The sequence below is a fragment of the Lontra canadensis genome, unplaced genomic scaffold (assembly GCF_010015895.1).
Source record: "Lontra canadensis isolate GAN:19392208 unplaced genomic scaffold, GSC_riverotter_1.0 scaffold28, whole genome shotgun sequence".
In the NCBI taxonomy this organism is placed as follows: Eukaryota; Metazoa; Chordata; class Mammalia; order Carnivora; family Mustelidae; genus Lontra; species Lontra canadensis.
The window spans coordinates 2,845,271-2,857,413 of NW_022631022.1; the positions used below are offsets into that span (position 1 = coordinate 2,845,271).

Consider the following 12,143-nt stretch of genomic DNA (forward strand, 5'->3'; position numbering starts at 1 on the left):
CTGGTTTTGTGGTGTGAAACAACAGAGGCCCAAGCATGGGCTTATTTATTGGATTTGATGTCTCAAGGCAGGGGACTTGATGGGATATTTGTGTGGGGTTTTGCCAGTATCCCAAGATGGGTTTCTACCCTGGGCTGGATGGAGGGTCTGCTTCTGGTTGGTACTATTGAAAGGACAGGATTGAAGGGGGCGAACTCTGGCCCCAGAAATTAGAGGTGAAACTAGGAGAATGATGATCCGTCTTGACAAAGGAGGGCTGCAGAATGGGTTCCGAGGGAATCCAGACCCTGCGGCTCTCCTTTGAATCCCACTGGGCTGAAATGTGGAAATGCCCTGAAAAACCTCTTGCCCCAATCAGATCCAGAATGAAGACAATTATCAGTGGTTGACCTTTGAGGGCTAGGTGCCCAAACACAATTACTTACACATTTCTCCAAGCTTCAGACAACCTGTTCGCTTTATTTGTAAGAAACTCCTGGGGAGAGAGATGTGTATAGCACCTTTCCCCCAGTCTGAGCCTTCCTGCTTTTGTTCTAGTTCAAGGAGAAAAGGAGACAAATCACACATGCAGTGTCCCATTGCTGCTTTATCCCTAATAAGCAGAAGTAGGTTGGTGAGTCTTCCATTGCTCAGAGGGGCTGGGGAGAGGAGTTCCACTCTCTCCATCTGGGCAAAGTCTTTCGTTAGGGCTCAGCACCTCCTAGGAGTGCTGGTGGGCTAGCCAGGTGGCCCAAGGTGGGAGAACCCTTCCTCCCAGTGGCCCTGCGGGTCTGGGGCTTGGGACAGTAGTGGTCTCAGCCCTGCCTCTGGAGACCTCAGCAAGTCCTTGTTCTGTCCTTTCTGGGCGTCAGTTTCCTTCTCTTAACCACCCTTGGGAGTTTGACATTCTGCCCCACGTGCCTTCTGGCTTTCTGCCCCCACCCCTCGGGGGGGGGGGGCGGCAGAAATTTCACAAGCCCCTTTCTGGGGTTCCAGTCTCCAGCCCTGGCCGGTCCTTTCTCTATCCTTAGCCTGTTACCAGCAGGCCTGAGGGGCTCCCCCGGCCCAGCTCAGCACCCACGGGGGGAGATCTCCCATTCTGAGGCAGCCCGCAGGCGGTTCTGACCCACCAGGAAGGAGGAAGGGAGGACAAAAGACTGTAGAGGTGGGAAAAGATTAAAAGGAAGAGACTAAGCGAAGAGACACAGAGAGGGTATAGAGAGAGGAAAGAGGGATGGGTGAGGACCGAGCAGAAGGGCGAAAAGGCCGGGTGGAGTGGTAGGGTGGAGAGAAGGGATGCTGGAAAATCCAGAATCGGAGAAAAGGGAACCTAAAGGAAAGCTAGAGAGGGACTGCAGGATAGGAAAAAGCAGGCGAGCGAGCGAGGGAGAGCAGGGTCTGAAAGGACCGAAGGGGGAGAAGGAGGGAAAGGGGGAGGGAGGGAGCCACGGGCAGGGAGGAGGGAGTTGGGAGGAAAGAGGAGGGAGGGACCGAGGGACGCGGGGGGTGGGGGCTGGCTCGGTAGCAGCAGCCGCGGCTTCAGCCGCCCGCCGGCTCGCTCGCTCACTCGCTCACTGGCTCGTGGAGCCTGCCGCCCGGCTCTCGGCTTCCCGCAGCTCCGGCTCCTGGCCCGGCGCTCTGGCGCGGCTCGGGCTCTGGAGGACAGGACCGCGCGACTGGCCAGCCCAGCCCGGGGCGGCCGCCGAAGCAGGTAGGTGGCGTAGCCGGGACTGCGAGGACGCGGAGCCTGGACGCGCGGGGGGCACTCGGAGACGGCGGTTGGGGGCTGCGGTCCCGGGGAGGTGGCTTTGGAGCCCCGCGACTAACTTTCCACCTGCTCCGCGGATCTCTGCTGCCCTGCTCGGTGCGGGCTGCGGGAGCCGAGTTTGGCGCGGGGAGGGCGGGCGGAGAGAATGCCGGGGCGTGGGAGAACGCCTGGGGGTCCCGGCAGGACGCGGGGCGCCCGGCGTGGGCAGGCGCCCGCCCTCTGGCCGCAGTCGGGACGCAGCGCCGGCGGCGGGGAAGACCCGAGCTCAGCGATGCGTCGCACTGGTCCGGGGAGGGCGTCCTCTGGCCCGTCGGAGTCTGGGGACTCTCACCCCCCAAGCCTCCCCGAGCCGCCCAGGGCGCGCCGCTGCGCGCAGTGCTTCGGGCGCCCTTCCTGCCGGGGTCGCGGCGCGGAGCCTGCGGGGCGCCGCCAGGTTCCCCTCCGGGGCCCGCGGAGCGCCTCTCCGCCGCCAAGCCCTAGCCCGAGCCTTCGCGCTTTTGCTTTTTGCAGGCGCGAAACGGAACGTACACTCCTTTCGTTCTTTCTCATCCGGTGGCCCCGCTTCTCTTCGGGGAGGTCTGGGACGCGAACAGCCCTGTGGGTTGACTTCCCGGACGTCCCTCCCGCCCTCCGCGGGGACCCCAGCTCCCGAAGTTGAAAGAGAAGCGAGACACTCCCAGTGCGCGCCTGGAGCGCGGTCCCGAAGTTCCCAACTTCTCGCTCAGCCCCGGGCGTAGTGTTGGAGGTGGGGTAATGGTGGTGGTTGCGACCCCTTGGAGCTACAGAGCGCAGACGCCTTCCTTTTGGACTTGGTTTATTTTTCCTAATATGTTAGAAAAAAATTCGACCTAAGGAGGTGCAAAATTGTTCCCCCCGGGCGTCCAGGTCGGTGAGTGTGACGGAGCTGTGACCCGTCGGAAACCTGGGAGTGCGGAGCCGGGGCTTGACGGTTCCCGGAGTCCCCAACCCCGGCGGCTTTCTCCCGGACCTGGGCTCCTCCGCTCCATCATTCGGTAGTTGCTCTCGGGATCCGTTCCTCCTAGCCCGCGCTGCGAGGCTCGTCTGCGTCCTTCCCGCGTGGTCAGGTTCTCTAGAAAAATATTTCAAAGTGGCTCCGCTTCGGGATCTCCCACTCGGTCCGCCGGGATAAAGAGGATAAAGCAGGGCCTCTGGCGGGTTGCAGGAGGCCTTGGAGTGGTTTGGGATCCCGGCCATCTGGGCTCGCTCTGGCTAGGGTATTCATGCCGCGGCATCAGTATCCCTACCCCCCGCCCTCCACCTCCCCGCGCTCTGCCGGGCAAGCAGGGGTTAATTCCTCGGCCAGGTGTCCAACCTCCAGCGGAGGTTGGCGGTGGCTCTCGGAGCCTGCGGGGGGCGTGGGTCCGCTGGCTTCCGGAGTCCTGGAGACCGGATTCGCCGCGCTTGCGGCTTGCTCGGAGCTAGCGGCCCCTGCCTCGCAGCCTTCTTTGTTGGAGTGCTATTGGACAGATTTCTCTTGAAGGGTTTGGAGCAGGTTTAGTGGGACCGAGAGCTGGGGGCTTCGAGAAGAGGGTTCCTCCTCGCGGGCAGTCTTCCCTGGACTCCCCGTAGGTTGGGCGGGGTCCGGGGAGGGCTTCGAACCGACCACCCAGGAACACTCCATCCTCATTTTGGCGGGTTTTCCCTGGTGCACGCCACGCACCTTCTCTTCCGGTTGCTCACAGACTGTTGAAGCCCCTCAACGTTCAAGGTCTGCTCAGTCTCCATCTCTTCCTCCCATCTCCCAGATCAGCAAACTGAGGCTCAGAGACGTGAAAGGACTTGTTTAGAGCTGGTTAAGGGTGGAAGGGAATGTAAACCAGGTCTCCAGACTCCTAGTTCAGTTTTGGGTCCCCCCCCTTTTTTTTTCCCTAGAACTCTCATCATCACTTTCTTAGCATGGGGCAGGTGCTTCCAGGCTGGCCACAGTGTGCCCTTGGTAGGTGTTGAGGACAGGTTGTGAGTTTAGAGGTAGTGGACTGGTTTCTGGATTCTCTTGTTAGTCTCTGTGCTGGGGTCGCCTCCCAGGATAAATCACGGAGGTGACAGTTTGTTGCATGCCTGCACTGAAGTCTGCGGGTAAAGGGAGCCCTTAGACCTGGCCTGGCCCCATAAAAGCAACCCATGGGGAGAGCAGCAGTTGTGTTGTAGCCAAGGAAGCTAGACCTTCTCAGGTGAAATCGCTTTTGGAGGGGGCGGAATGATGGATAGTCTGGAGAAGGGAGGGTTTGGAATTGAGCCTAAGGTAGATTTCCAGGTTGGGGAGGAGGATTGTGGAGCACAAGGCTTGAGCACAAAGAGAGGGGCAGGAAAGCTCATGACTTGTTCAGTGACCTGTCAAAGGACTGCAGAGTCAGGGCCGGTGAGAATTTGGCTTTTGAGAGAGAAGCACTAGGACAGTTGAAAGAGCCAGCTCTTCAGAAAACTAACTCCAAACACGTCCAGAATCTTCTAGCTCTAGATCTAGGGTGAGCAGTCTGCTGGGAACTCAGCACCCCAGGAGGCAAGGGTTATATTCAGCCTTTTGCTTCTCTTTTACCCCTTTCTCCTTGTTCCTTGGGCTTTCAAATAGTTTCTTTGTCCCTTTCCATCCATGACTTTTAGAATTTATTTATTTTTTTAAGAGTTTATTTATTTATTTGACAGACAGAGATCACAAGTAGGCAGAGAAGCAGGCAGAGAGAGAGGAGGAAGCAGGCTCCCTGCTGAGCAGAGAGCCCAGATGGATGCAGGGCTTGATCCCAGGACCCTGGGATCATGACCTGAGCCAAAGGCAGAGGCTTTAACCCACTGAGGCACCCAGGCGCCCCGACTTTTAGAATTTAGGTACTTCAGGGTTTTGAACATACTGTTGGACCTACAATGGGCAGGGCGTTTACAGGGCTAGGAATGTTTAGTCAACAGGTAGTTCTCGAGCTCATTGTTTTTGCCAGGCACTGGTCTAAGTGTTGCGGTTACACTGATGAACCAGACAGGCAGAGTCCCATATCTCATGATGCTGACATTCTAGGCTCCTGTTCTCTGTGAGGTGAAGTCTAGATGTGGAAAGGAGGCAAATACACAAAAGATGTCTGAAGAAATGGGTCAGTATAACAGAGAATCCTGAGCCTCCCCTCTAGTGGTTCAAGGCTCTGAGGTAAAAGGCTTGAAGCTCTTGGCTATGAGATTTGGAGATTCTGTGGTCTTCCATGACCCCAGGCCCTGGTTGCCAAGGGTAACCCAGAGGCGGCTGCATTGAAGACCTTAGATATGGCTTTGAGGGAACTGCTCGGCAGAGCTTCTGCCAGTCAGAGCACAGGGGGAAGAGAGCTGGTGAGTGTTGGCAACTGGGATCTTGCTAGGTATCCATAGATACTGGTGCCAGGTAACCATGTACCTCTTAAATTTCAGCATCTAGGGCATCTGGGTGGCTCAGTGGGTTAAGCCGCTGCCTTCGGCTCAGGTCATGATCCCAGTGTCCTGGGATCGAGTCCCACATCGGGCTCCTTGCTCAGCCGGGAGCCTGCTTCTCTCTCTGCCTCTCCCTGCCACTTCGCCTATTTGTGCACTCTCTCTCTCACTCTGACAAATAAATAAATAAAATCTTAAAAAAAAAAAATTTCAGCATCTACAGCTACTTGAAACTGTAGCCCCGTTCTACAGATGGGTAAATGGAGCGCTGACTCTGCAGATTGGGATAGCTATGCCAAAAGGAGCCTAGCACTGTAGAGTCCAAGTATCCCTGATCTTTGATTTAATTTAAAATAATGCTGTTTCCTTTCTATTTTGTAGACCAGGGGCTCTTAATTTCACCTGGAAGACGTATTTAAACACAGATTGATGGGCTCCACCCCCATTTCTGATTCAGCGGGGTCCGGAGTGGGTCCAGTAATTTGAATCTGTAACGAGTTCCCAGGCAACGCGGAGGTTCTTGGTCTGGGACCACGCTTTGAGAACCACTGTGGTAGAACAAGGGAAAGTAAGAGATTTTCTTGAGATTATACCTGCAGTCCAAAAGCCTGGGTGGGACAAAGGCTGTGATTTAGCTCTAGGAACTCCCAGAATTTGCCTATGTGTGATTCCCCTCCCCCTTCCCCCCCCCCCCGCCAGGAGGCCATAGAATTAAAAGAATATTTTATCTTCATCAGCACACACACAGAGAGAATGTATTGCAATATAATTAGGGAATAAATAGGTGCCCTGTGGCTCTGTGGGGGTTTATTATAGCAGTGGTTATAATTGAAAAGGTGTCATCTGCTTCGAGAACCCCTCATGAAACTTTCATGGCCTGGGTGGTCAGTGTCCAAAAAGGCATGTCTTCTTCATTTAAAAGAAAGTCAGAGGGATTGCTTCTCCTGCTAATGGGACTATCTGTGTTTCATTTCACAGTAACTATGCAATGTGTTCTTAAAGGAGAGAGAGAAAAATTGAACAGCCAGTGTGAACAGAGAGGGGTTGGAAGAAGTCCACATCACAGGTTTACAGATCTGTTTGTTGAACATTTTGGAATGTTTTGAAACTGTCTGTTTCACCTAGATTTCTGATGTGAAGCTGCATCTCAGCAGGAGGAAAGGAGAGTTTGTATTTCAACTTAGCTGCTTGGGTAAATGTAACAGCGCATTTTATCCCCAACGTGTTAATTAAGCCCCAAAGAAAAGAACCATAAAGGGGTTGTTTTCCTAAATGCTGGCATTTTTCATCTGGATCCTATTTATTGATTATTTTACATTGAGAAGGAGCAAAAAATCCATGTTTTTATAGCAAATAAAGCTGGCTACAGTAATTATGCAGGCTCAACATGTCTGTTCGGGTGCAGGAAGTTGGAATTCAAATGTTTGACTCTCAAACATTTGGGTGAGATCTAATTGAGAAAGACATTTCAAAGAACAAATATTTAGGAATGCGGAGTTCCATTGATGGTCTCTCTGAGTCAAGTGCAAGTATCTTGCTTTTAGCTTGATCCTCAGAAGCTGGGGGATGCTACAGGGAAGGACCTGGTCAGTAATGCTGAGGCCAGAGTCAAATCGTGAGGCTGAAACCTAGAGATCATCAGTGAGGTTTAAGTAAAGGGAAGACAGATGCTTTCAGGGAATATATATGCTCTGGAACCGGTGAGCCAAGGGAGAAATCAATCAAATATAGATCGAACACTTAGATCGAACACTATAGATCGAACACTGTCTCAGGACAGGCACAACGAGGGCTGGGACCAGGACTTTTACTTGTTATATATCTCCCATAATGCTTGGCTGAGGTATCTTTAGGGACAAGAGGCCTCTATTAGAGTGGGTATCAGTCAGGATTGTAGATAGCAGGAAACTTGAACTCCAGGAACTTAGTATCTCCCATTGTAAGAGGTGTGGGCTGTGCTGCCCCGAGCTTCGTTCTTTCAGTGGTTCAACAGCATTATCAAGATCTAGATTCTTTGCATCTTTCCTTGTTCATAAGGTCACAAGATGGTTGCAACAGGTCCAGCTATTACACCCTTACAGTAAGAAGCAGAGGCAGAAAAGGCCAGAGGGGAACCTTTCCCAAAAGCCCCTGTGCAGGGGGCACCTGGGTGGCTCAGTGGGTTAAAGCCTCTGCCTTCGGCTCAGGTCATGATCCCAGAGTCCTGGGATCGAGCCCCGTATCGGGCTCTCTGCTCAGTGGGGAGCCTGCTTCCTCTTTTCCCTCTCTCTCTCTCTCTCTCTCTGCCTACTGGTAATCTCTGTCTGTCAAATAAATAAATAAATAAATCTTAAAAAAAAAAAAAAAAAGCCCCTGCTCAGACTTTCCCTCAGGTCTCACTGGCTGGAAATGCAAATCAAATGATCATGTATGTCAACCGCAGGCCAGGGAAGACGACTGCCGTCAGTGGCCTAGAACAATCATGATTTGTGTGTTGAGCCACAGAGAGGAAGGCTTTTGGAAAGAAGCAACCAATAGTAACCGCTATAGAGTTTTAAGACCTGGGTTTGAATCATCTGTCTACTTTTTAGCCTTGGGACCTAAAGCCTTTTACTTTTTTGTGCCTCAGTTTACTCATCTGCATAATGGGGATTTATTGGGAAGATAAATCTAAATTCACTCAATAATTACAATTGACTGGTGGTATACAATAAGTAGATTATTTGAAGGTTTGACCTCTGACATCAAAGAATTATAATCTAGTGCCCGAGGCATGAGATGACTGGACTATCAAATAATTAGAGAACAATCAGAATAATAGCGACAACAAACAATCCGGGTAGGTATATAATTATGACTTGCAGACCAACCGTGGTAGGAGGAGCATGACATCAGGGGAGCCACAGTCGTTAGGGAAGGCTTCCTGGAGGAGGTGTTTCATAGTGAATACTGGAACTCCAGCATTTAGGTGTAGATGGGTTATTAGCTCCTGCGGCCCAAATTGCTTCCTCTTCCCTTTCTCTGTGGTAAAATGGGACCATTAGGCCAAGATGAGATTTTATCTCTACAGTTAGTGTCTTTGACAGTCCAAATGTAGCCAGCTGTGGTTCAGACTGGCACAGCGGCTTCCTTACCTGTCTTGGATTCTTGGTTTCTGCTAACCCATCAGTCTCCCCGTCTCATGCTACATTTCAGTTGCCAATTAGATATTACTGTTATTACCATTATTATTTGGATATCTGGCCGTGTTGTAAAATTTATGCCTAAATTGAAATTTGTTGTCTTCCCATGTCTCAAACCATCCACTCTTGTGGATACTTCATTTTTGTTGTTGGCACCCCCACCTTCCCAGCTGCTTGGGCTCAAAACCTCAGCGACACTTTGATGCCCGCCTCCTTCCTCGAATTCCAGTATTCATGCACCAACTTTCTTACATGTCTCGGGTGTAAGCCCTCCTTTACAACGTGAGACATCCCATTCATTCAGGTTCTTTCTGTCTCATGCTGGGCAATGGCTCTGGTCTCCTGCTTCCATCCTCCATCCTCCAGGCACAGGGACATAAGTCACAAGGAACAGTCTCTAGGGCTTTGCAAATAGTACAGTTTGTAATCTGAAGACAGAGGGGGCAGCAAGTCTGGAATCTGGGGCCACAGACACATTGTGTCACTCGGGGGGCCATTTCCCAGCCTTGCATCTCTCTCTCCTTCAAGTCATCCTAAGACCTTGTTTATTCTCCAATTGTCATCTACATTTTTCCCTGTAGTCATCAGTGCATGAAGCCCAAACTCCTCAAATAGACATTCGAAAACTTCCACATCCCGCTGCGTCCTGCCTCGCCGTCTTTACCTGCTAGGACCCACCACCCCTGGCGCCTTCAAGCCGGCTTCAAGTTCTGCCCTTCTCCCTGTTTAAGCCGAGCCACCCTTTCCTTTAAGGCCAGTGTCAGAGCCGTGTCCTCATTAGACCTCCCCTGACCACTGGGGCCCACAGCGATCTCGGAACATTGATCTTTCCTTCCCCTGAACTTGTGTAGTAATTACTGCTACACGGCCAATTCCGTACTTAGTAATATGATGCCGCTGTCATTGCTCCGTATCCGGTTGGAACGTTCCTCATCTTCCCAATGGGATGTAAGATGATTGAGGTCTAAGATTGGGTGTGTGTGGGGGTCCTTCTTCGTATCCAACATCAGGCACTTCCGTGTGTATTTATGAATTAATAAATCACAGGAATAGGGGAAGTAAAATTATTTACCTGAAAAGTCAGTTCATCTTTTTTTTTTTTTTTTTTTTTTCCTTTGGTTTAGGGAAGAGACTAAATTTGCTGAATGTCTGCTGTGTGCTGGGTACCACTTCAGGTGATTCTTCAGGACCTGTTTTAAGTCAGCCTTGTAACACCCCTGGGAAGTTGGGGTTATTGCTGTCATTTCACTGAAGAGGAAATGGAGGCTGGGAGAGGTGAAGTGGCTTGCCACACTTACTTAGCCAGCGGGAGGCAGAGAGAGGGTCAAGGTCAAGCTTTTCCTCTGTGTCTATTTCATGTATCTTCAGGGAGGTTCTCCCGACCCTGTGGTGCTCTGTTCTCCCAGACTTTTCCATATTTGCTGTGTCCCCCACCTCCTTCTGTCATCTGTTTCTGATGAGACTCAGACCCTGTTTTGTCCCAAGAGTGTGTCCGGGAGCTTTGAAAACTCTGATGTTTCCCACGACTCTTTCCTGAGGACCCGCTCCTCCTGTTAGGTTATCGGTTGCATTGATCACTCGGCTTTTTACCTTTTTACCTTGACTGTCTTTCCTGCCGCCTGCAAGCCTGGGCTAGAGACTCCTTTAGAGCAGAAAACACTGCGTTCAAGCCGGGCCTGAGCCGTATTTTCTGACCTCCTCTGCCCTTCCTCTTCCTGATCCCACCCTTTTTATCTATCCACCCTCCCCTGCCACCACTCCTATCCTGGGTCTCCAGTGTCACCTGTGGAAGGAAGACACCGCTGGTTTGTCAGTGGGAGTGTAGTCTGTTGGAGGAGTCTGCCGGCCCTGGGAGTTACGACAGGCATTCTTCTGTCCTCTCATTCATTCATTCTGTAAATACTGAACATTGACCACAGGTTCAGCGTAGCAGGGAATGAAATGAAGTCTTTGCCTTTGTGGAGCTTGTATTGAAGTAAGGGGAGACAGATGGTAAAAAACAAACGCATTATAGAATATACTTTGTGTGGTTATAATGAAGAAAGATAACAGAGGAAAGGGGTATATGTGGTAATGGGATGCCGCTATCTTATACAATATGATCAGGGAAGGCCTCTCTGATGGTGACATTGGAGCAGAGACCGAGAGGAAGGATGCCATGTGGATATCAGGGACAGAGGGCACTGGGCAGAGGGAAGAGCAAGTGCAAAGGCCCTGAGGTGAGAACTTACCCAATAAGTCTGAGGATCAGCAAGAAGACCAGAGGGGAGCTTGGTAGGAGGTGAGACTCCTCTCTTCAGCCTCTCCACTGCCTCAGAGACACTGTCATCCTTCTCACAGCTGTTGCCACTGGCTGAAGTGGCCACTCAGTTAGGTCCCACTTGACTGGCACAGCTCAGCTGTGGCACCCCCACCCTGTAGGGGGCTGCCATCTCTGCCCTCTCTTGTCCCTCTACTCCTGCTCTGAGTTCCTATAACTCTCTCCTCTTCACTACACAACTGAGTCCTTGCTGGCATGCTGGCTGGTCTCCTTCCCCTGGGTGTGTTGGTCACACCTTCCTAATGAACCAGCCCGTGGAAACTGGTTTATCTCCCCTCCCCAGAAGCCAGCCCAGAGTGGGGCTCATTGTCTACCCATTGGTGATACTGGTGTCAGAGGCAGGAAGGATGTGGAAGCGTCTTCACACTAAGCCCAGTGTCCCTGCATAATAGACAGGAAATCTTTTATTCTAGGCATTCTTGGAGCACTCTGAGCTGGGAGACTCAGGTGCTGCTGGGAACAGGGAGGAGGAATCTACCTTTCCCAGGACTTGGCTGCTGCTTTGACTCTGAGTGGGGGACGGAGAGGAGCTGGGATGTGGAGGAATCCTGCTTCTTTACCAGCATTTATTGCTTGCTCAGGGAGGACTAACATGTTTTAGGAGCAAAGGAGGAAGGAATGCATTCACCCGGGGTTCTGGAGACCTCCCTGGCATCCAGGGCAGGAATTCTGGGTGGGGTGGTTGACTTGTGCGTGACCTTGGCCAAATCATGTAACCTTCGCTTGTTTTGCAGTTTCTTTTCAGCCAAGCCACCTATATCCCCATCCATTGTCGAAGGGAATGACCAAGAGACCTAATTTTAGCAAAAGATTTTATTTATTCATTTGGGAGAGAGAGAAGCAGAACGAGTGGGGTGCAGGGGAGTAGGAGAGGGAGAAGCAAGCTCCCGGCTGAGCAGGGAGCCTAATTCGGGGCTTGATCCCAGGACCTTTGGATTATGACCTGAGCTGAAGGCAGATGCTTAACCTACTGAGCCACCTAGACACCCTCCAATAAACCTGATTTTTTTTTAAGGACCTTAACTATTCCCTAGGTTTGTTTCTTATATATTTATTTGAGAGAGAGTGTGTGCGTGTGCATGCACCTGTGTGTGAGCGGGGAAGTGGGGGGAGAGGGGCAGAAGGAGAGAATCCTCAAGCAGACACCCTGTGGAGGGACTCGGAGGACTAGATCCCATGACCCATGAGATCATGACCCCTGCCAAAACTAAGAGCCAGATGCTCAACTGACTGAGCCACCCAGGGGCCCTCCCCAGGTTTGTTTCTGCATTAATTTTCAGGTCAATGGTTTTAAGACTTGAGAAATGTACAGATGGTTCCACTTTAAATGGGGAGAAAGCTTCCCAGACCTCTAATATTGTCTTAAATTATTAATATAATAATATTTAAATATATATAAATATAAAAACCAGGCATAAATAGCATATGCTTATAACTCTTACCCCTTATTAAACTCCAAACAAGTTTATAAATTAAAATGCAAACTACAAAGCCAATAGTATTCAGA

General features: G+C 51.3%; 1 protein-coding gene across 9 annotated transcripts in view; it reads left to right on the forward strand.

Moving 5' to 3' along the window:
• The first annotated feature begins 1,572 nt into the window (after nucleotides 1-1,572).
• Nucleotides 1,573-12,143, forward strand: part of MEGF11 (multiple EGF like domains 11) — a 342,570-nt gene continuing 331,999 nt past the window's right edge. For all 9 annotated transcript variants that reach the window (XM_032864652.1, XM_032864653.1, XM_032864658.1 and 6 more), the window contains exon 1: nucleotides 1,573-1,690. The gene's annotated coding sequence lies outside the window, so the exon portion shown is untranslated. The remainder of the gene's footprint in view (nucleotides 1,691-12,143) is intronic.